This window comes from Rhinoderma darwinii, chromosome 2 (genome assembly GCF_050947455.1).
Source record: "Rhinoderma darwinii isolate aRhiDar2 chromosome 2, aRhiDar2.hap1, whole genome shotgun sequence".
In the NCBI taxonomy this organism is placed as follows: Eukaryota; Metazoa; Chordata; class Amphibia; order Anura; family Rhinodermatidae; genus Rhinoderma; species Rhinoderma darwinii.
Genome location: NC_134688.1, coordinates 472,604,674 through 472,627,563, shown reverse-complemented (window position 1 = coordinate 472,627,563; position 22,890 = coordinate 472,604,674). Strand labels below are relative to the sequence as shown.

At 45.0% G+C, this 22,890-nt stretch overlaps 1 protein-coding gene across 1 annotated transcript in view; it reads left to right on the top strand.

The window, feature by feature from the left end:
- The window catches only part of TEX55 (testis expressed 55), a 55,321-nt gene extending 54,804 nt beyond the window's left edge, over nt 1-517 (top strand). Inside the window, exon 7 of the transcript XR_012881224.1 lies at nt 245-517. The gene's annotated coding sequence lies outside the window, so the exon portion shown is untranslated. The remainder of the gene's footprint in view (nt 1-244) is intronic.
- Nucleotides 518-22,890: the final 22,373 nt, after the last annotated feature.

The following is a 22,890-nucleotide window of genomic DNA, read 5'->3' as shown; positions in this document are numbered from 1 at the left end:
TTATAAGCGGATCGTCTGATATCAGTCACGGATGGATATAAATGTTCATGGAGTCGTGAGCTCATGAGATATAAGTTATGATCACGGGAGCAGGTTTTTTTTATTCTGGACTTCCAGTTATTTCATTAAAAAGTGCTGTATTCAGCCTAAAGTGGGTGATAACAGGGAGCAATAGATTGTATTTAACCATTTAGTAAATGGAGATGAGATTGGTTTGATGATTCGTGTCCCCCATCCGCTGCAGAGATGCCATGTTTTCCATCATGTATGCTGAATATTATCGTCCACTCCTGTCTCACGCCGCGTCTGCGATTTCCGTGTAATCATGTGACCCTGTGTCGTCTGATTGTCGTATATATCACGTACTATGCGGACCGGACTCCTGATTGTGGCGCCTCGTCAACGTGGACGGATGTGAACCGGGACAGGAAACTGATCAGAGGATCCATCATTACACGTCCGATTATTGTGACGCTTCATTCAGCTCAACGCACAGAATAAACATCATTCTCTATTACTCTCTGTTATCCTCCGTGTGTTGTGTGTCAGTAAAGTCTCCGGTCTAGTCTCACCTCATACGTTTCCTTCCCCGTCCCGGAAGTTTTTGTGTCAATTTTTTCCCCCTCATTGAAGTCAATGCGACAAATGCACCAGGAAAAGCTGTGATCACGGACTATACATCTCCTACTAAGCCTATCATATGTGATACTGTCTGCTCAGCTGTGTATCTAAGCCTATCATGTGTGATACTGCCTGCTGAGCCACTGTATCTAATCCTATCATGTGTGATACCGCCTGCTCAGCTGTGTATCTAATCCTATCATGTGTGATACTGCCTGCTCAGCTGTGTATCTAATCATATAATGTGTGATACTGCCTGCTGAGCTGTGTATCTAATCCTATCATGTGTGATACTGCCTGCTGAGCTGTGTATCTAATCCTATCATGTGTGATACTGTCTGCTGAGCTGTGAATCTAATCCTATCATGTGTGATACTGTCTGCTGAGCTGCTGTATCTAATCCTATCATGTGTGATACTGTCTGCTGAGCCACTGTATCTAATCCTATCATGTGTGATACTGCCTGCTGAGCTGCTGTATCTAAGCCTATCATGTGTGATACTGTCTGCTCTGCTGCTGTATCTAAACCTATCATATGTGATACTGTCTGACAGATCCACGCAGCATCCCCCATACTACAGTATACACATTGCTCGGCTTCCCCTCGGGTTACATCTTATGTAAATAATGACGTTGATAACCTGACGCAGCCGCCATCTTGGGATCCTGATTGTTCATTAATAAGACTGGTTACACGTGGAGTTGGTGACATGTTGAGGGAGTGGAGTAGTTGTGAGCTGTGCGTGCTCGGCTCCACTTCATGTTTGTTACTCCGCGGTAATGACGTCTCCGGGGAGCGCCGCCGTTATCGACTCCTCTCCATACACTATAACACGTCTAATGAACAAGCGGCTGCTCCTGCCCAGTAAGGAATTAGAAGGTTTCTGTCTCGATGATCTCGGCCCCACAGGCCCCGTCCGCTGTATCTCACATTGTTTTTGTAAATTGCTTTTTAGCTGTAAAAAGGAAAAAAATTAATTTTGGTGAAATATGTGTCTAGTAGGTGAAATGGCGAGGAGCGGGGATGGGGTTAAAGGACATGTCCAGTCTTGTGTAAGTAAATCATAATCATTGTATAATGAAAAGTTCCGCAACTTTTTAATTTGCTTTAATCGATTCTTCACCATTGTCAAGATCTCCGCTTGCTGTCAGTGTTAACTTTCAGAAGCTGAAAACCTGTCTTGCTCTCGCAGTTAAGAGTTTAGTACAATGTATCAGTCTAGGCAATTCTTTGAGCTAATTGTTTTGGGACTATAAGATGTTGGTCAGGTTTAGACAAAAGAATAAAAAAGATTTTAGACTAATTCAGAATTTCCTGGTGGTCTACAGTAGTGGAGGGGCTTATACCAGCCGTGATTATCTAGGGTAGTGTGGAGGGGGCTAAATGCTACCAGCCATGATGGTCTAAGGCAGCGTTGGAATGGGGTTAATGCCTGCCCCCCTGATGGTCTAGGGTAGTGAAGGGGGTTAATCCCACCAGCCATGGTGATTTAGGATAGCCGACATTAATGTCTGGCTACCTGTATTCTAGGGTAGTGGAGGGGTTAATGTCTGTTTTCCTGATGGTCTAGGGTAGTGGAGGGGTTAATTTTTGCGTCTCTGATGGTCTTGGGTAATAAAGGGATTGGTGCCTGGTGGTCTAGGGTAGTGGAGGGGTTAATGCCTGCTTCCCTGGTGGTCTAGTGTAGTAGAGGGGATGATGCCTGCTTCCCTGGTGGTCTAGGGTAGTAGAGGGGTTGATGCCTGCTTGCCTGGTGGTCTAGGGTAGTAGAGGGGTTAATGCCTGCTTCCCTTGTGGTCTAGGGTAGTAGAGGGGTTCATGTCTGCTTCCCTGGGGGTCTAGGGTAGTGGAGGGGTTAATGTCTGCTTCCCAGGTGGTCTAGGGTAGTAGAGGAGTTAATGCTTGCTTCCCTTGTGGTCTAGGGTAGTGGAGGGGTTAATGTCTGATTCCCTGGTGGTCTAGGGTAGTGGAGGGGTTAATGCCTGCTTTCCTGGTGGTCTAGGGTAGTAGAGGAGTTAATGCTTGCTTCCCTTGTGGTCTAGGGTAGTGGAGGGGTTAATGTCTGATTCCCTGGTGGTCTAGGGTAGTGGAGGGGTTCATGTTTGCTTTTCTGGTGGTCTTAGATATCTATGGGATTAACGCCTGCTTTCCTGGTGGTCTGGGAAAGTGCAGAGGTTCATGTTTGCTTTCTTGGTGGTCTGGGGTAGTGCATGGGTTCATGTTTGCTTCTCTGGGGTAGTGGAAGTGTTTGTTTTCTTCCCAGGTGGTCTAGAGTAATAGGAGGGTTAATGTTCTCTTCCTTGGTGGTCTAAGTTGAAGAAGCTGGTAAATAAGTGGTGCTCTAGTGGTTTGTTCAACTCCGTGGGCTTCAGTGATGTGTCCTGTTTGTCCTGAACGTCCTGATTGTATTCAGCGTCCCCTTTCTGCCCTGCAATGAGCCTACAGATCAGGGTTAAGTAGGGACAGAGAGGACAACCTGACTATAAGGAAACAGTCAGGGAAATATTGTGTCTTTTCCCGCCCTTGACTCCGGGTCTATAGGAAGCACACAGTTTTTACCAAGTTTATCTAAAAAGTGCGTCTAGTCCAAAAAATGTGGTACATCAGCAGATTAAATCGATCTCCTCTCCTGGACTCCAGGCTGATACAATTCCTGCACTGATACATTGTTCCATTAACTGACAAGAAGCAGAGATCTTAAAATTGGTGAGGAATTTAATTTGATTGTACTGTTGCAGTAACGTAATAGAATTGCTGCGTAGTCGCAACCTGAAGTATGAAGAAATCAAGTTCTTTTTAAACTGACCAATCATCAACAAGAGGTGTCCCCAGGAACATGGAGTATGAAGTATATGGCCATGTGGAGATATGCTATTACAAATCCTAAACAATTATTTTTAGTCTGTGCACACTATAAAAAAACACTTTTTATTGTTTTAATGAAAACTACCATTTTGTATCTACAGCTCCTATGCAAACCAATGTGTCTCCATGGTTACAGACTACAAACAAACCCTGTGTAGTCTGATCCTGCAGTCATGTGTTACTCTCTGTCCCAAATCCTACTGGCTGTAGTATATACACAAGAAGAATTAGAGGGAGGGGAGTAACACATGACTACAGACTCAGACTACACAGGGTTTGTTTGTAGTCTGTAACCATGGAGACACATTGGACTGCATAGGAGCTGTATGTACAGAATGGTAGGCGATATATAAAAGGAGGGAAGGAAAAAATCAGTTGTCAATTTAAATCCTACCCAGATCCTATGGGATAAGATAAGAAGCTCTGGCGGGCTGCTAGAAACAAAAACAGGGTAAATTAAAAGAAAATCCCATGTTCTTAATCTTTGAGATACTGGAGCACAGCGCCTCCGATGGTTTGATGAAGATGGTGGCCCATCTTTCACAGGCAATTTCCCATTTTCCTCAGAATCCGGCATAACCAAAGACTTAACCACCCCATTGTTGACTTAGTATGGGCCCTCTGGTATATTGGAGTATGAAGTATATATGGCCATATGGAGATATTCCGTTACTAATCCTTAACAATTATCTTTAGTCCGTCTACAATTTTAAAACGACTTTTGATTGTTTCAATGCAATTACCGTTTTATAACTACAGCTCCTAAACAGACCAACGTGTCTCCATGGTTACAGACTACAAACAGACCCTGTGTAGTCTGATCCTGCAGTTATCTGTTACTCCCTGTCCCCTCTCCTATTGTCTGTAGTTTATCTGCAAGAAGGATCAGAGAGTGGGGAGTAGATGATTACAGGCTCAGACTACACAGGGATTGTTTGTAGTCTGTAACCATGGAGACACATTGGTCTCCATATGAGCTGTATATGCAGAATTGTAGGAGATATACAAAAGGTGGAATGAAAGAAAGGCAGAGGGCCGAAGACTTAATCACCCGATTGTTGACAGTATGGGCCATCTGGAATATGGATGAAAAAGGAGCATATAATGCCCCTAGGTGAAGCTGTAGAGACAGAATGAGAACTTGGTAGAAGGTGGGACCCTCTAAGGACAGAGAAGAGTCCACCCCTCGACCAAGTACTTCAGTGAATCCCTTAGAAAGTGTTGAGAGAACACGGTTTCTGCTGGTAAACAACATTTTTACCTGCACAGACCATGCAGACATTGACAAGCATTCGAAAACCGTGCCGATTTCTGGTAAAAGCCCATGTTTTTTGGCCATATCACACCCACACTTTGACCATATGGTGCCCATACATGTGGCCTTACCCTTACAGTGGAATAGCTTCATCTGGTGGGATTATATAATTGTGCAATTATCATGAAAGGTCGTTGCTACTTCCACTGTCCATTAGGGGGACATGGTCTAAAGGAATTAAAAAATCACACACCGGACGTGTAAAATGCTTTTCCATGTTCCTGCACTGCCCACTGTCTGGATTTCTTAGTTTATTTCCTGAAGCTGTATGATATCTTCTACAATCTTCTCAAGACTCAAATCCCCAAAACAAGTCTGTGGAGCCTGGAGAGGCAGTCTATTGTATAGTAGAGAGGACTTCCTGTGACCACTTCAAGACATGTAGCTTCATGTATTGGAGAGGTGGTCACCCAGACAGGAAGTAAAGTGGTTGCTAGGTAACCAGAATTGCCACGTTAACAGAGGGCTGCACAGTATAGTAAGGCTTTAAAGAGACGGTCCATTTTTATAAAAATAGCGGCCAAACATCATTCACTGCAAAAAACGAAAAATGTGTAATATATCAGTTGTGTTTCATGTTCAGTCCTTTAACACTGTTTACATGACGTGATGACACTGATTTTAGGTCACATGACGTGGCGGTCAACTGCCATCATGTCACCATGGATAAAACGTTATCATTATTGTCTCATGACATTGCATATTACGGATTTGTGTATAATAACGTTGCTATACAACATGTGACCAGCAGGTGGCAGCAGAAACACACATTAGTTTCCTATTACCGGATTTGTGACTAGTACTCCATGCAATAGGGCGAATATTTTTTGGTTAATTTATGTAAATGACCCTGACAGATTCTCTCTGATAAGAATCACTGCTTAGGAGATCAGCAGTTTGATACAGGACAGTGACTAGATTTCATGCCCTGGGGCCCAGGGCATGCTGGGAGTTGTAGTTTGGAGAGACACAGGCTGGCGATCACTTTTCTAAATGATTCCCTTACTTTATAGAATTCTCTCTAGGGACATGGTCAATTTAACCCTTTAAGGACGTGTCCTATTTTGGGCATTAAGGACCATGGAATTTTTTTGGGGGGTTTTTCATTGTCGCATTCCAAGTGCCATAACGTTTTCATTTTTCCGTTGGTGCAGCTGTATAAGGTCTTGTTTTTTGCAGAACAGGTTGTATTTATTTTTTTGATGCCACTATTTTGGGATACATATAATTTATTGATAAGCTTTTATAAAAATATTTTTGGAAGGAATGCAAAAAAAAAACCGCAATTCCGTTTATAGTTTTCCTTTTTTTGCAGTAAATCGTGCGGTAAAAATGACCAGTTCATTTTACTCAATGGTTTGGTATCAATGTAGCGATACCAAATATGTTTCGCTTTTTTGATGTTTTATTTAGCACTTTTAGGAATTACTGCAAAAAATATCTGCAGCATATCCGCTAAAACTAGCAGATATTCCGCTGCGGAAAAACCGCACCATTTGCTGCGTTTTTCACAATGCTGGGGGATGGTGACATCTCCTCTGAAAAATGCAGCAATTCAGTCCACATTCGAAAAATACGCACCGCAGGTCATGAAAATTTTACGCAGCGTGTGGATGGGATTTGTTGATCTCACCCACTTTGCTGCTACTGAATTCTGCTGCAATTCCGTTACGTGTGGACAAGACCTTACACAAAAACACATGTTTTATGGAAAAACATAATATTTTGTGTCGCCGCTTTTTTTCTTTTACGCCATTCAATAAGTTATTTTTGTTCTATTGGTCATTAAGATAGCGGTAGTACCAAATATGCATATTTTTTTTTTACATGTAAACTCATACAAATTATTAAAATTCCTTTATTTTTCTGGTGGAGACTTTCTTTTATTTTCATAAAACGTTAAAAACATTTTTTTTACTAATAGGGGATTTGAAGCAGCGAACATTTGATCACTTGTATAACAATTTGGAATACATAAACTGGAATTCTAAACTAGTATTAGTGTAATGTATGTATATGGTGACTCCACCGGCAGAATAGGGAGTGCAGCTCTGGAGTATAATACAGGATGTAACTCAGGATCAGTACAGGATAAGTAATGTATGTACACAGTGACTCCACCAGCAGAATAGTGAGTGCAGCTCTGGAGTATAATACAGGATGTAACTCAGGATCAGTACAGGATAAGTAATGTAATGTATGTATATAGTGACTCCACCAGCAGAATAGTGAGTGCAGCTCTGGTGTATAATACAGGATGTAACTCAGGATCAGTACAGGATAAGTAATGTCATGTATGTACACAGTGACTCCACCAGCAGAATAGTGAGTGCAGCTCTGGAGTATAATACAGGAAATAACTCAGGATCAGTACAGGATAAGTAATGTAATGTATGTACACAGTGACTCTACCAGCAGAATAGTGAGTGCAGCTCTGGAGTATAATACAGGATGTAACTCAGGATCAGTATAGGATAAGTAATGAAATGTATGTACACAGTGACTCCACCAGCAGAATAGTGAGTGCAGCTCTGGAGTATAATACAGGATGTAACTCAGGATCAGTACAGGATAAGTAATATAATGTATGTACACAGTGACTCCACCAGCAGAATAGTGAGTGCAGCTCTGGAGTATAATACAGGATATAACTCAGGATCAGTACAGGATAAGTAATGTAATATATGTACACAGTGACTCCACCAGCAGAATAGTGAGTGCAGCTCTGGTGTATAATACAGGATGTAACTCAGGATCAGTGCAGGATAAGTAATGTAATGTATGTACACAGTGACTCCACCAGCAGAATAGTGAGTGCAGCTCTGGAGTATAATATAGGATGTAACTCAGGATCAGTACAGGATAAGTAATGTAATGTATGTACACAGTGACTCCACCAGCAGAATAGTGAGTGCAGCTCTGGAGTATAATATAGGATGTAACTCAGGATCAGTACAGGATAAGTAATGTAATGTATGTACACAGTGACTCCACCAGCAGAATAGTGAGTGCTGCTCTGGAGTATAATACAGGATGTAACTCAGGATCAGTACAGGATAAGTAATGTATGTACACAGTGACTCCACCAGCAGAATAGTGAGTGCAGCTCTGGAGTATAATACAGGATGTAACTCAGGATCAGTACAGGATAAGTAATGTAATGTATGTACACAGTGACTCCACCAGCAGAATAGTGAGTGCAGCTCTGGAGTATAATACAGGATGTAACTCAGGATCAGTACAGGATAAGTAATGTAATGTATGTACACAGTGACTCCACCAGCAGAATAGTGAGTGCAGCTCTGGAGTATAATACAGACGTAAATCAGGATCAGAGCAGGATAAATAATAAACAAAGTGATTTAACTTTTTATGTAGAATTATTCTAAAATGATGAACATTTCTATGGTTCTGGGGAAATGCAGACATAGAACATAACAGTAATTAGTGATCTGACGTGCGGGCCCGGCACTTCATTATTGGGTGAGTAATGCGAGAGCCGGAGGAATGTGAGTATCGCCAAAAATAGTTTATTTGCTGCAATAAAGTAATAGCTGGTGGAGCTGTCAGCTCATAAACATATGATTAGAAAATCACCCAATGTGTCATGCTCCTCTTTATCGTTTTGTGATATTGGGTCAATGTCACATGTCTGGGATCAGTTCTCTTCCTAGATTGTAAGCTCTTTGGTTCAGGTACCTTAGTGGCATGCTGCATATCATTACCGTATTATAGACATAGGGCCAAAGGTTAAAGGGGGTGTCCACGAACAGACAACTGATGACATATCCACAGCATAGGTCATTAGTATATGATCGGTGGCGGTCCGACCCCGCACCAATCAGCTGTTCCTGCTGTCTCCGGGCGTCGGATGTTATGAAGGTGTGAAGGATGATTTATTTGCTTATATTCTCTGTATGAAATTACATTGTGAATTATCAAGCAGGAGGCCGAATTACTAAGATATGTATTATGTGAAAGTGATGATAATGTGTAAATGATTTAGTTTCGTGCAGCAGCCATCTTGTCTGGAGTTCCCATCTTGTCTGGAGTTGCCATCTTGTCTGGAGTTCCCATCTTGTCTGGAGTTGCCATCTTGTCTGGAGTTCCCATCTTGTCTGGAGTTGCCATCTTGTCTGGAGTTCCCATCTTGTCTGGAGTTGCCATCTTGTCTGGAGTTCGCATCTTGGTTCTTTTGTAGTGAATAGAAAAGTCATTGTTCCTTTAATACAAGTAATGTTGATTTCGTATGTTTTATCTTTGACCTTGGTTCCCATGCGAAGATGGACAGGGAGTGAGATGGGAGGATGGCAAGTATGCGTGAGGGAAGGTCTCCCCCATCTTCACGAGGACATTCTGTCCAAAAGAGAGATAAGAAACCTGTAAACATAATGTGTGAAGAATTATAATGATGTATCTGGGATGTATTTTATTGTCTGCTTTTTACTGAATAACAAATACTGTTACATTGTCTCTGATTGGTTAACCTCAAGCTTACACCCGTTCTGAATTTCAGTTTAACAGTTTGAGTTTGGTAATAAATCCTTCAGAGGAGCATTTTGAACATTTCAGCAGCGTCTGTGTGTTTTCTTCTCCTCTCTCGATATATATCGGTGAAATATCCTAATTAGGATACTGACTAATGGGGTCTGGCCTTGAGAGTCTGTTTGTACTCGTATAAATTTCAGTCTAATATATTTTGAGCGATGGATTTCCACGACAAAGGGTATGCAGTATTCAGAGCCAGAAGCAGATGGCTCTGACTACTGCAGCTCGGCCACTATTCCGTGATCGGAGCCATCTGCTTCTGGCATGGACATTCAGGGGCTGGAGGCAGCTGATAGGTGCAGGGTCCAGGTGCCGGACCCCCACTGATCATGTACTGATGACCTATCCTGTGGATAGGTCATTAGTTGTCCTTCAAAAAGGAAGTAACAGTTAGAAAGGATAAAGACCCACGTTCTCCAAATTGGCGCGGGTCTCAAAATGCGTATTCAAAGAGCCCCATTGACATGATATATGAAAAAAAGGTGTACGTTTGACATACGTTGGAGCGGTACGTGTCGGCATACACAGGGCCGGCTTTAAGTTTATGTGGGCCCTTGGGCGACAGAGACTTAGTTGGCCCCTTTGGGGGTAATTCACTGCGGCACTAAAACGGCAGAAAACGGCGGTTTGTGCCCCCATATAGAAGTTAGGCCCTGTTTATGCCCTCATATAGAAGTTAGGCCCCCAGTTTGTGCCTCTATCTATATAGTGCCTTCTTCAGATAATGCCACAGTGCCTTCTGTAGATAATGCCACAGTGCCCTCTGTTGATAGTGCCACACACACACCCCTTGTAGATGGTGCCACACACCCTCCCTTGTAGATAGCGCCCCCACACACTCTCCCTTGTAGATAGCGCCCCACACACCCTCAATTGTAGAACGGAATCCCTGGCCAGAATGTCGGCAACACTCTGGCCGGGGATTCCACTCCATTAGGAGCCCCTGAGTTCACTGTCCATATATGGACAGTGATGTCAGGGGCTCCCTCTTGGGGTGGAATCACCAGCCAGACTGGCAGCAATGCTCTAGCCGGGAATTCCTCTCCAGGAGGAGCCACTGACATCACTATCTATGTCTGGACAGTGACGCCGGGCTTCTCCAGGAGCAGAATCCCTGACCTGAGTGTGGGCAACGCCTTGGGGGAATTCTGCTCCTAGACAGGGGCTCCCTCTGAGAGCGGTATCCCCGGCAAGAGCCATTTCGGCAGTGTAAAGCCAACGCCGGCCCTGGGCATACCTATTTTGTTACTGTATTTAATAGCGTAGTCAACTAAACTATACAATATAAAGTCATCCAGTAAAAATGAGACCCTATGGGAGATGAATGGCACTGTATACAGTGGCGTAACTACCGCTGTAGCAGCCGTAGCGACTGCTACGGGGCCCGCGGCATGAGGGGGCCCGTGTCGCCCGCCGGCTCGGGCCTCCACCATGGCCGGAGGCTCCGCTAGCAGCTGCTATGGCTACTATAGTGCGACGCCACTAAACACTATGGCAGAGCAGGGAGGTATCTCCCCGCTCTGCCATTAAAGGGGTTGTTCCTACAAAAGAGATGTATCCCCTCTCCACAGGACAGGGGATACATGTGTGATCGCTGGCAGCGATAGGGAGAACGGGGGACCGAAAGTACCCCAATGTTCTCCATGACAAACCTCGGACTTCCGGGGTCTGTGTCGGCAGCTCCGTAGAAATGAATGGAGCGCCGGTCGTGCTTGTGCGCATGCGTGACCAGCGCTCCTTTCATTTTTATTGAGCTGCGCAGACTCTGGAAGTCCGAGGTTTGTCATGGAGAACTTGGTGGGACTTTCGGTCCCCCGTTCTCCCTATCGCTGCCAGTGATCACACATGTATCCCCTATCCTGTGGATATCCTGTGGATAGGGGATACATGTCTTTTGTAGGACACACTATAGGTCAGATTTTTTGGGGGGGTTGGGGCTGTATGGCGTTACCTACAGGGGGGGCTGTATGGCGTTACCTACAGGGGGGAGGCTGTATGGCGTTATCCGCAGGGGGATGTATGGCGTTATCTACAGGGGGGGCTATAAAAAAGACACTATCTACAAGGGGGGGGGTTCTGTGACACTCAGGGGAGGGGGGGCCCCAGTCAAAAGTTTGCTATGGGGCCCAGTCATTCCTAGTTACGCCCCTGACTGTATGTCTATGCAGAAAAATAAGTCAGATTCTCCCATAGGAGACATACGTTGGGTAATTCTCCCAACACACCTCTGAAAGAAAGCGCTAACGGGATGTGAACACAGTTCAATACATTTAATTTAAAAAAAAATTTAGTTTACAATTTCTTTACTTCTATGTCGCAGTGTGTGAAGGGGTTAATTATGTCTCTGTTTAATGAATTTGTGATTGAGAACATAGCAGTGGGCTAGTAAAGACGAAATATTATTTTACTTTAAATTCTATAACCTTTTATTACAGTATGATACATTGTACTTCCATATATAATATACTCCTGGAGGAACTCTTAAAGGGAACCTGTCACCAGCATTTCACCTATACAACTCTACTCAAAAGTTCATTGCCGTTATCGCCGCTCCTAAACTCCTCCTTCGACCGTAAACAACGATCTGCAAACATTTTGCGTCTTTTATGGTAATAATCCGGTGTCCATTTGTGCGCACGCACCAGAACAGGACATCGATGTGCAAGTCCGGGATTTTGTGTTTGCTGGGGGAGGCGACGAGCTGTCAATCAAAAGTAAGGAGGCGGGGTTAACTTGGAAAGGCTTGAGGAATGAAGATATGACTCTTTTCGAACAAAGATATGACTCATTTTTGCTCATTAGCATACGGCACGGGAACACTAAAAATGGAATACTAAAGGTACAGAGCCGACTAAGAATTATAGGTTACATAGATATGATTTTTCACCCACTACCACCAGGTATTGCTGGTTTAATAGATTAAATGCTGGTGACAGGTTCCCTTTAAATCACTGAGCACCATGCACTCTGGCAACCAAGCACTTGAGTAGATTCCATGAGTTGGTGCATTTGACTGCTGGACACCAGGGACTATAACACTGAACCACTGGACACCAGGGACTGTAGCACTAAACCACTGGACACCAGGGACTGTAATACTGAACCACTGAACACCAGGGACTGTAACATTGAACCACTGGACACCAGGGACTATAACACTGAACCACTGGACACCAGGGACTGTAACACTGAACCACTGGACACCAGGGACTGTAACATTGAACCACTGGACACCAGGGACTATAACACTGAACCACTGGACACCAGGGACTATAACACTGAACCACTGGACACCAGGGACTGTAACACTGAACCACTGGACACCAGGGACTGTAACACTGAACCATTGGACATCAGGGACTGGGACGCTAAACTGCTGGAACCAGTGACTGGGACATTATTAATCCATTGAAAACACCTATTGAAGACTTCACATTAGCATAAACATGAGAACGAAACCGGGAACCACATGAGTCACCTCTCAGTCATTGGATGGAGTTTATGGTCAATAGTTGTACAAACACATGCGGCCATACACAGACCAAGGATGTTTGATGCAAAAATGACCCCATGAGCTGCAAATCGGCCTAATAATTCAACATAACAGATTGTCTGCTAAAAAGTGGCGAATTAATGGGTGAAAATTATGTACGGGGCCACGTTACATTCTGATTTATTTTACAAGCATGTGGAAAAAAGTGAAAATATCAGTAACACTAATGTGACAGACCGGCATCACTAGTCCGTACAGTATTCCTTCATGTAGATGTATAATACATATAATATATATACTTCTGTGTCAATAAGGCCGCGTGTCTCATGTAAGTGCATTTAAAACTGGGATAATCCTTGCAAATCCCATTTCATAGCAAAGACTCTTCCATGTAAATCATTATATTGATGAAATATATAGAAATATTCACAGATGGCGCCGAGTCAATGTAGATCTCACGGCTTTGTTCCAGTGTCACTGTTTAATCCCAAAATAATAGACACTAATGTTTCACAGATATATTACAGTGTATGTCTGCCGCCAATCTAGTGTGTATGGGTACGCGGCAGATGCCACCAGGCGTATATTCTACCAGGATCATGTATTTCAGCTGATCTTGAGCAGTGCTGGAGACAGGAGCGCTTGTAGACTTTCTATTAGCAGGGGTGGATGAAGTATTTTCAGACAATAGCTAAATCTTTAAAATCACTTCGGACCATAATCTTTAGGCAACAGTGAGAATACTCATAAAACTAATAGTACTTGTTAGAGCCCCATACTCACAGTAGACCCTAAACTGCCACTCATAGTAGTCCCTACAGTACCAGACTTATAGTAGTCCCTACACTGCCGGACACCTAGTAAAATGTGGAGTTGAAGTCACATGGTAGTTCGTACCTATGGTTCTAGACTCAAGGTAGTCCTTACAATATCAGGTTCATAGTATTCTCTACAGCGCCAGACTCGTAGTAGACTTTAAAATCCCATACTCATAGTATTTTTTAGCTTGCAAGACTCATAGTAATTTATAGTCTCATATGCATAGTAGTCTCTACACTGCCAGACTCATAGAGGAACCCAGAGTTAAAGAGGCTCTGTCACCAGATTTTGCAACCCCTATCTGCTATTGCAGCAGATCGGCGCTGCAATGTAGATTACAGTAACGTTTTTATTTTTAAAAAACGAGCATTTTTGGCCAAGTTATGACCATTTTTGTATTTATGCAAATGAGGCTTGCAAAAGTCTATTGTATTATGTGTGTACATCGGGGCGTTTTTACTACTTTCACTAGCTGGGCGTTGTGTATAGAAGTATCATCCACTTCTCTTCAGAACGTCCAGCTTCTGGCAGTGCAGACACAGCGTGTTCTCCAGAGATCACGCTGTGACGTCACTCACTTCCTGCCCCAGGTCCTGCATCGTGTCGGCCACATCGGCACCAGAGGCTACAGTTGATTCTGCAGCAGCATCAGCGTTTGCAGGTAAGTAGCTACATCGACTTACCTGCAAACGCCGATGCTGCTGCAGAATCATCTGTAGCCTCTGGTGCCGATGTGTCCTCGCTCGTCTGACACGATGCAGGACCTGTGAGTGATGACACAGTGTAATCTCTCGAGAACACGCTGTGTCTGCACTGCCAGAAGCTGGGCGTTCTGAAGAGAAGTGGATGATACTTCTCGTCAGAACGCCCAGCTAGTAAAAGTAGTAAAAACGCCCCGATGTACGCACATAATACACGCCCACTTGGACTTTTACTTTAAACACGCCCACTTGGACTTTTGCAAGCCTCATTTGCATAAATACAAAAATGGTCATAACTTGGCCAAAAATGCTCGTTTTTTAAAAATAAAAACGTTACTCTTATCTACATTGCAGCGCCGATCTGCTGCAATAGCAGATAGGGGTTGCAAAATCTGGTGACAGAGCCTCTTTAAAGTGGCAGTCCCTTCAGTGACAGGCTCATCATATTCTCTACAGTGCTAGACTCCTAGTATTCTCAACAGTGTGTAGCGTCCATGGCCGCGGGCCGTCGTGTCTACTCAACTTCTGACGCCCGCAGCCATGGATCTGTGAGCACTGGTCCCCGTCTCCTTCCTAGGAGACGCCAGCACTCACTTCCGCTCCGGTCCGCTGTTTCCCATAGGGTGCGCATGCACGCTCGTGCCCGCTCTTTAGGGGCCAGCACGCGCACATGAAGACAATCATCATCATCAACTCACATGATTTCCTGGACTATAAGAAGGCCCCAGCCCTTCTGATCCTTGCCTGAGCGTTGTTAGTATATCCCAAGTCTGTCTTGCAAATGGTCCCTTAGTGTTTCCAGTTCCAGTTGTTACCCGTGCCCTGTTACCTGTTCCTGTATCCCGTGCTGTGTTCTTGTTCCTGTGCCTACTAGTTGGGGTTGTGTCTACTGCACCTGCTGTTGTTTGCCACGTCCTGTGTCATCCGCCACGTCCTGTGTCATCTGCCACGTCCAGTGGGATTCTCCACGTCTGGCACAACCTGCGGCACCTGCTGTCATCTGCCATGTCTGGCGTTACCTGCTGCACCCACGTCCATCCGTGCCAGAGCTGCGGCCACTGTCTGGACTATCCAGGTACCCTTGTGCGGGACTGTGTATTGCTGGGCTTCCCTGTTTGTTTCGCAGCTTCCTCCCTGCTACGGTGGTGCGGCCTAGTGGGTCCACATTCCCACAAACCGTGACAGTACGCTCAGGCCATGGACCCCGCTGGTCAACCTGAGACCTTGACGACACAAGCCGTGCTGGCCGAGATGCAAGACCTCCAGTCACGACAAGATCAACTCCTCCTGTTAGCGAACACCATTGCCCATCGGCTGGTTGCTCCAACCACAGTCATCACCGCACCCATTCCTGCTGTTCCTCTTGCTACACTTCCTGTCTGTACCAGTGCCGATCCCCTGTGCTTCTTGCCGCTACCTCCACGCTATGACCGAGACCAGAGGACCTGCAGGGGATTTTTTAATTAGTGCCAGATCCACTTCAGACTACATGCCAGGTCCTTCTCTTTGGATGACGTCAGGATCGCCTTCATCATTTCTCTCCTTACTGGCAAAGCCCTGGCATCGGCAAATCTCTGTGGGTACATCAGGGACCAGAGATCCGTGACTTGCAGTGCTTCTTACGGACTTTCCACTCGATCTTCGAGGAACCTGGGAGAGTTTCTTCGGCTGCTGCATTTCTGCTGATCCTACACCAGGGAGACCTCTCTGTGGGCGAGTATGCCATTCAGTTCCGTATCCTGGCTGCTGAGTTAACCTGGAACAACAAGGCTTTGGTGGCCATATTCTGGCAGGGACTGTCTTCGGGGATTAAGGACGAGCTGGTCGCTCGCGATCTGCCATCTACCTTGGACGATCTTATCCTACTTGCCACCCGGGATGACATGAGGATCCGGGAGTGTTCCCAAGAGGTTCTCGGGTAGAGAGAACTTCCTAGGCTGGATTCTACTTTCCAGCAATCCTTACCCACCAGAGGATCTTGTGCAGATGAACCATGTCAAATTGTCTATCCAGGAGAAACAACGCAGACCCACTTGTGGACTTTGTATTGCGGCCTCGGAGGCCATATTGTGCGTCTGTGTCCCCAGAGACCAGGGAGAGCCCATTGCCTAGGATTGGTTGGAGAAACAACCCTAGGTGGAACGGTACCTAATAGAGCATTCTGTTCCAAGCTGACTATTCCTGTGACCCTATTATCCGGAGAGAGGACGCATCAAGTTTCTGCCTATCTTGACTCTGGGTCTGCGGCAAATTTCATCCAAAAGGAGCTAGCGGATCATCTTCAGTTGCCCACAGTTCCCCTGGAGACGTCTTTGGCTGTTGCCTCAGTGAATGGACTGCCTCTGCCTGATCCCATCGTTTCTAAAACCAAGTCGTGGAAGCGCCAGGTTGGAGTCCTTCAATCGGAACTAATTTCTTTCCTTGTTTTGTCCAAGGCCATCAATCCTGTTCTGCCTGGCCTGTCTTGGCTTCAACTGCATGCCCCAGTCCTGGACTGGAATTCTGGAGAGGTTCTCTAATGGGGCTCCAAGTGCCTTGGTCTTTGTCTCTTGAAGATCGATCCTGTCCAGCCTCCTCAGCCTCAGTCATTGACGGGACTGCCTCCCCCCCCCACAGTTTGCTCAGTTTGCAGATGTTTTCAGCAAAAGGGAGGCTGAGACGCTGCCTCCACATCGGGCTTATGACTGCCCCATTGAACTGGTTCCTAATGCCTCTCTCCCCCATGGCCGAGTATATCCTCTCTCCTTGCCAGAGTCTCTATGCATGTCAGCCTATATCAAGGAGAATTTGAAGAGGGGTTTCATACGAAAGGCTTCCTCCTCGGCCGGGACTGGGTTCTTCTTTGTTCAAAAGAATGACGGATCCCTAGAATTTTTTCAAAACTAGACTTGCATGGGGCTTATAATTTGATCCGAATCCGTCAAGGGGACGAGTGGAAGACGGCGTTCAACACTCGAGACGGACACTATGAATACCTGGTCATGATGCCATTTGGACTGTATAACGCTCCCGTGATCTTCCAGGAATTCGTTAAAGATACCTTCCGAGATCTCCTCTATATCTGTGTTGTAGTTTATCTCAATGATATTTCAATTTTCTCCCCAGATCCGACGACTCATCAAAGGCATGTCCGTCAATTTCTACTGCAATTAAGGGAGAATCGTTTATACGCCAAGCTGGAGAACTGCGTCTTTGAGAAGAGTTCTCTGCCCTTCCTGGGCTACATCATCTCGGATCAAGGTCTCAAGATGGAGCCCGAGAAAGTGAGAGCTGTCCTGGAGTGGCCACGTCCTCAAGGCCTGAGGTCCATACAGCATTTCCTGGGATTCGCCAATTTCTGCCGGCAGTTTATCCCAAACTTCTCATGACTGACATCTCCCATTTCCACCCTTACCAATAAGGGTTTGAACGCCAAGGTGTGGACTCCAGAGGCAGAGTCCGCATTTATTAGTCTCAAAAAAGCCTTCACTTCAGCCTCGATCCTCCATCATCCTGACGTATCTTGGCAGTTTTCTTTGGAGGTGGATGCTTCCTCTGTTGGTGCAGGTGCACTTCAGTTCCAGAGGAGCTCCAAAGGAAAGGCAGTAGTATGTGGCTACTACTCAAGACTTTTTTCTTCTGCAGAGCGCAATTACTCTATTGGAGATCGGGAGCTACTGGTCATCAAATTGGCTCTGGAGGAGTGGAGACATCTTTTAGAGGGCGCTGCTCACCCCATCCTGATCTACACCGACCACAAGAACCTCACCTACCTTCAGTCTGCACAACGACTGAATCCCCGTCAAGCCAGGTGGTCGCTGTTCTTCAACCATTTCCAATTTGTGCTCCACTACCGTCCCGCTGACAAGAATGTGAGGGCAGATGCCCTGTCCAGGTCATTTGAGACGGCTGACACGTTGGAATCCCTTCAAAGTATCATAGACCCATCCTGCATTGTCACTGCCAATCCTTTGCAGGTTAGAGACATCCCTCTGGGGAGAACTTTTGGTCGGTTGGCAGACAGGAGAAGAATTCTCAGATGGGGACACAGTTCTAAACTGGCTGGGCACCCTGGTGTTCGTAAAACCCGAGACTTGATTGCTCGTCACTTCTGGTGGCCCACGCTACCTAAGGATGTTCTGGACTTTGTCTCTTCTTGCACAGTGTGTGTTTCTAACAAGGTTACTCACTCCAGGCCTGCCGGCCTGCTTCAACCTCTGCTTGTACCCAATGCCCCCTGGTAGCACATTGCGATGGACTTTGTCACTGACCTTCCCCCCTCAGCAGGACCGGTCTAACTTCTGCTCCTCGACTGGCGAGTCTCTTCATTCAACACATCTTCCGCTTGCATGGTTTGCCTCTTCACATTGTGTCCGACCGGGGGGTTCAGTTTACTTCAAAGTTCTGGACGGGCCTCTGTAAACTCATGGATGTGAGATTGGACTTTTCCTCAGCCTATCTCCCCCAGTCCAATGGGCAAGTCGAGAAGATCAACCAGATCATGGAGAATTATCTCCATCAATTCATCTCCTTACAGCATGATAACTGGGTACAGCTTCTTCCATGGGCCGAGTTCTCGTAACAACAACCACACAATCGAGTCCACCACTTCCACTCCATTTTACATTGTGTACAGTCAACATCCTAGAGTCTCTCTTCCAGTGTCTACTACTTCTCAGGTACTCGCTGCTGACTCTGCATTTGGGGACTTTCTGCAAATCTGGCAAACAGACCCGGTCCTCTATTTTGCTGGCAGTCGATCGCATGAAGCGAAAAGCGGATACAAAAAGAAGAGAGCCGCCTCAGTACCTTCCAGGTACCAAAGTCCGGCTGTCCTCATGGAACATTCGTTTGAAGGTGCCTTCATACAAGTTTGCTCCCAGGTTCCTCAGTCCTTTTGAGATTCTGCAACAGATTAACCTTGTCTCCTATAAACTGCGGATGCCTCCTACCCTCCGAATCCCCAACTCCTTTCATGTGTCCCTCCTGAAACCAGTGGTCCTGAACCGCTACAGCAAGACTTCCTGTTCCACAATTGCTCCCAGCGATTCTTCTGATGTGTTCAAGGTGAGGGAGATCCTGGACTGCAAAAGGGAAGGAGGAAGGACTTTCTATTTGGTGGACTGGAGAGGGTTTGGTCCTGAGGAGAGGTCCTGAGAGCCGGAGGAGAACTTCGATGCCCGTGCTCTCGTTAAGAAGTTCCCCTCTTGCTCTGGTCCCAAGAAGAGGGCGTGTAAGAGGGGGCATACTGTAGCGTCCATGGCCGCGGGCCGTCGGGTCTACTCACCTCCTGACACCCGCAGCCATGGATCTGTGAGCGCTGGTCCCCATCTCCTTCCTAGGAGACGCCAACGCTCACTTCCACTTGTGCCCGCTCTTTAAGGGCCAGCGCGCGCATATGAAGACAATCATCATCATCAACTCACATGATTTCCTGGACTATAAAAAGGCCCCAGGTCTTCTGATCCTTGCCTGAGCGTTGTTAGTATATCCCAAGTCTGTCTTGCAAATGGTCCCTTAGCGTTTCCCGTTCCAGTTGTTACCCGTACCTGTTCCTGTATCCCTTGCTGTGTTCTTGTTCCTGTTCCTACTAGTTGGGGTTGTGTCTACTGCACCTGCTGTTGTTTGCCACGTCCTGTGTCATCCGCCACGTCCTGTGTCATCTGCCACGTCCAGTGGGATTCGCCACGCCTGGCGCAACCTGCGGCACCTGTTGTCATCCGCCACGTCTGGCGTTACCTGCTGCACCCACCTCCCTCCGTGCCAGAGCTGCGGCCACTGTCTGGACTATCCAGGTACCCTTGTGCGGGACTTTGTATTGCTGGGGTTCCCTGTTGTTTGGCCAGCTGCCTCCTTGCTACGGCGGTGCGGCCTAGTGGGTCCACATACCCACAAACCGTGACACAGTGCTAGACTCCTAGTTTTCTCTACAGTACTAGACTCCTACTATTCTCTACAATACTAGACTTATTGTATTCTCCACAGTACTAGACTTATTGTATTCTCCACAGTGCTAGGCTCATAGTATTCTCTACAGTGCTAGACTCATAGTATTCTCTACAGTACTAGACTCATAGTATTCTCTACAGTACTAGACTCATAGTATTCTCTACAGTACTAGACTCACAGTATTCTCTACAGTACTAGACTCACAGTATTCTCTACAGTACTAGACTTATAGTATTCTCTACAGTGCTAGACTCATAGTATTCTCTACAGTACTAGACTCATAGTATTCTCTACAGTGCTAGACTCATAGTATTCTCTACAGTACTAGACTCATAGTATTCTCTACAGTACTAGACTCATAGTATTCTCTACAGTGCTAGACTCATAGTATTCTCTACAGTGCTAGACTCACAGTATTCTCTACAGTACTAGACTCACAGTATTCTCTACAGTACTAGACTTATAGTATTCTCTACAGTGCTAGACTCATAGTATTCTCTACAGTACTAGACTCACAGTATTCTCTACAGTACTAGACTCACAGTATTCTCTACAGTACTAGACTCATAGTATTCTCTACAGTACTAGACTCATAGTATTCTCTACAGTGCTAGACTCATAGTATTCTCTACAGTACTAGACTCATAGTATTCTCTACAGTACTAGACTCATAGTATTCTCTACAGTGCTAGACTCATAGTATTCTCTACAGTACTAGACTTATAGTATTCTCTACAGTGCTAGACTCATAGTATTCTCTACAGTACTAGACTCACAGTATTCTCTACAGTACTAGACTCACAGTATTCTCTACAGTACTAGACTCATAGTATTCTCTACAGTACTAGACTCATAGTATTCTCTACAGTGCTAGACTCATAGTATTCTCTACAGTGCTAGACTCATAGTATTCTCTACAGTGCTAGACTCATAGTATTCTCTACAGTGCTAGACTCATAGTATTCTCTACAGTACTAGACTCATAGTATTCTCTACAGTACTAGACTCACAGTATTCTCTACAGTACTAGACTCACAGTATTCTCTACAGTACTAGACTTATAGTATTCTCTACAGTGCTAGACTCATAGTATTCTCTACAGTACTAGACTCACAGTATTCTCTACAGTACTAGACTCACAGTATTCTCTACAGTACTAGACTCATAGTATTCTCTACAGTACTAGACTCATAGTATTCTCTACAGTGCTAGACTCATAGTATTCTCTACAGTGCTAGACTCATAGTATTCTCTACAGTACTAGACTCATAGTATTCTCTACAATACTAGACTCATAGTATTCTCTACAGTACTAGACTCATAGTATTCTCTACAGTACTAGACTCATAGTATTATCTACAGTACTAGACTCATAGTATTCTCTACAGTACTAGACTCATAGTATTCTCTACAGTACTAGACTCATAGTATTCTCTACAGTACTAGACTCATAGTATTCTCTACAGTACTAGACTCATAGTATTCTCTACAGTACTAGACTCATAGTATTCTCTACAGTGCTAGACTCATAGTATTCTCTACAGTACTAGACTCATAGTATTCTCTACAGTACTAGACTCATAGTATTCTCTACAGTACTAGACTCACAGTATTCTCTACAGTACTAGACTCATAGTATTCTCTACAGTACTAGACTCATAGTATTCTCTACAGTACTAGACTCACAGTATTCTCTACAGTACTAGACTTATAGTATTCTCTACAGTACTAGACTCATAGTATTCTCTACAGTACTAGACTCATAGTATTATCTACAGTACTAGACTCACAGTATTCTCTACAGTACTAGACTTATAGTATTCTCTACAGTACTAGACTTATAGTATTCTCTACAGTACTAGACTCATAGTATTCTCTACAGTACTAGACTCATAGTATTCTCTACAGTGCTAGACTCATAGTATTCTCTACAGTACTAGACTCATAGTATTCTCCACAGTACTAGACTCATAGTATTCTCTACAGTACTAGACTCATAGTATTCTATATAGTTCTAGATTCATTGTATTCTCTACAGCATTAGACTCATAATATTCTCTACGGTACTAGACTCACAGTTTCCGCTTAATTTATAGACTTAAGGAAAGTCGGTGGACGCTTAGGTCAAGCTAGTTTAATGAAATCCTTTCCAGGTGTATGTATATAGGTTCATCAGTATTAGGACATATGGAAAGAGGTGTCTAAGACACAAAGCCTTTGTACAATCTCTGGAAATCCTTCATAGATACCGCATACTAAGGGCACGTCCAGTGGCAGAGTTTTTCTTGTTGGTGCAGATTTGGGGCAATTACGCAACGAATCTGCAGCAACATTTGCATATTTGACAGGTAATTCAGACGTTGCAGTTATCACAGCGGACTTGCCACAGATTTCAGTTTTTGCATTGCAAAGGCTGAAATCCGCAGTGAAATTCCGCTTCTTCTCTGCAACAGACAGTGCATGCTGGGAGGGAAAATTCTGCACCGCAGCCTATGGTCCGCAGCGGAGTTTTCCGCAACGTCTGAACTAACTTTCCTAAAAATGTATTGAAACAACTGTAAAAAACGTCCGCTGGAGAATTCCACAGCAATTCCGCCAC